The 2,500-nt window shown below is 52.6% G+C and overlaps 1 pseudogene; it reads right to left on the bottom strand.

Annotated features, from left to right (window-relative positions):
- The window catches only part of LOC128308935 (uncharacterized), a 9,495-nt pseudogene that overhangs the window by 3,036 nt on the left and 3,959 nt on the right, over positions 1-2,500 (bottom strand).

Raw genomic sequence — 2,500 nt, 5'->3', positions numbered from 1 at the left:
ACGCCATTGTACATTATGTTCCAAAGGGTCGGGCCCAGAACCGACCCTTGCGGTACACCCGCTGTTATTCTGCGCGATACTGTTCCCTCCCGGGTGTCGTAGGACAGCACACGTCCTTGGAAGTAATCCCCTATTAGATCATAGAGGTACTTAGGCACCTTAATTTCTCTTAGTGCTGCTGCTATGGCGAGCCAACTTGCATTATTGAATGCGTTCCTCACATCAAGCGTGATAATCGCACAATAGCGGTTGCTATATCGGTTCTTTGACCGTGCCTTTTCCGCTATGGCGACTACGCTGAGGATCGCATCCACCGTCGATCTACCCTTCCGGAAGCCAAACTGTCTATCCGACAGTGCCCCGGTAGATTCCACGTGCTGGTTAAGTCGGTTTAGGGCACATCTTTCTAAGCCCTTACCCGGCCCGTCGATCAATAAAATTGGCCGACTCGATCCTAAGTCCTCGGGTGGCTTTCCCGGCTTAGGTATGAGGACCAACCTCTGTTGCTTCCATTGATCAGGGAATTTTCCCTCATCAAACGCTTTCTGATAAGCTTCTCTGAAGATCTCCGGGTAGGTCTTCATGGCTACAGCCAGCGCGACGTTAGGAATGCCGTCAGGCCCGGGCGCTTTCTTTGGCTGCAGTCTCTGAGCAATCTCAATTATCTCGCTAATGCTCACAGGGACCGGAGGCGTGGTGGTCTCCGGCTCGTAAGGTGGCCATTCAATTGGTGCGTGAGATGGAAAAAGGTGATCCACCATCAGTTTTAACCGCACCGGATCTCTCTCGACAGGGGTTTTGTTACCCCTCAAGATCCTCATAAGGATCTGGTACGCCGGACCAAACGGAACTAAGTCCGCCTGCTCCACTAGGCCTTGGAACAGACTGCGTTTGCTGTCCTTGATGGCCTTGTTAAGTTTGCGCCTAGCGATTTTATATTCGACCAAGCGCTGACGATAAAGAGGCGATTTGAAGGATCGCTGCGCTTGCCGACTCGCTCGTAGACAGGCCTTACGAAGGTCTCCAATTTCCTCCGTCCACCAGAAGGACTGGTTTCGCTTTCCCCTTATGGTATACGTTTTCCTTGGCATAACCGCTTCGCATGCACTGTTGAGTGCATCCATCAATGACACATCATCTAGCACGTCATGACGGTCTAGATAGAGGGCCAACGCCTCTTTGAAGATGTCGGCGTGAAAATATTTGATAGCGAACCCCATAGTGGCAATGGGGTTGTGGTGTCCAGTGGTCCCTGCGTAACCAATCTGATACACCAACGCACGATGATCACTTTGCATGTGCGTATCAAGCACTTTCCACCGTGCACTCTGCGCAAACTCTGTACTGACGATGGTAACGTCCACAAACGACGATTTGCTCGGAGTCTGGAATGTTGGTACTTGCCCGTCATTTAAGACGGCAACATCCAGACAAGCGAGCGCTGTGAGGAGCTGCTCACCTCGCCGCTTCTGGGGTTCTCCCCGTTTTCTCATGTCACTGCCCCAGCATGAAGACCATGCGTTGAAATCGCCTCCTATCACGATCTTCCTGGCTCCTGTCACAGACAGTACCAGGTTGTCCAAGAGCATAACGAACTCCTCTTCCGACCAGCTGGGTGGGGCATAACAGCAACAGAATGTAATGTCGTCGATGACGACTGCCACCAAACCCTTGTGTGTTGTTGTTATCACACGCTGGACCGGATAACTTCCCGTTATTACGATAGCGGCAGATTGATCCGTACAATACGTGATGTTGTTATTGTGCGAGTAGCCTCTCGCCGGATCTGCCACTAGCACCACATCTATCAGTTCTTCGGCCGTCGTTTGCCACATTAAGTGGAACGAGGCCACACAATGATTTTGGTTGTGCTGAAGAACTCTAACCATATCGTTTTCGGTGGACTACATGGCGTTTTGGACACTCGGCACTAGCCGTAGTGTGCTTGGTCGCCATGCTCCCTGCGCAGTCCAAACAGGCCATCGGGTTGGAGCAATCACTCCGCTTGTGGCCCTCCTGACCGCAGTTCATGCAGAGCTTACTGCGGTCTTCCTTGGTGCAGGCATAACTTAGATGCCCCGTGCACCAACACTTGAAGCATCTTGCCGAACGTCGCGCCGGACGGATGTGGCAGATGCTCCATCCCACTTTAAGCTTCCCAGTTTTGAGAAGTGTTTCCGCCTCTAAGACACCCAACTTTAATGAAGCTGTTTGGGTGCCAGCTTCCCGCCCCTTGCGGAGACGGATAGAACTATCATCAATGGAGATCTTAGTCTGCTCCTTCAGAGCATCGACGATCTCCTCCACCGTCGCGATCTCATCCAGATCGCGTAGCTCCACCATCTTGGTGGGAGCTAGAGGCCGAATCTTGGCCTTATCCTTGAGCGCCTCCGCTAGGGCAGGCGCTACTGCATGGGCGGATTCACCCCGCTTCAGTTCGATCAGCATATGCCCATTTTGGGCGCGGCGGATCTTCGCCACTTGCTGACCAACCTCTTTG

The sequence above is a fragment of the Anopheles moucheti genome, assembly GCF_943734755.1.
Source record: "Anopheles moucheti chromosome X unlocalized genomic scaffold, idAnoMoucSN_F20_07 X_unloc_7, whole genome shotgun sequence".
NCBI classification, from domain to species: Eukaryota; Metazoa; Arthropoda; class Insecta; order Diptera; family Culicidae; genus Anopheles; species Anopheles moucheti.
The sequence above is the reverse complement of the archived record's forward strand: the minus strand, read 5'-3'. Positions and strand labels throughout refer to the sequence as shown.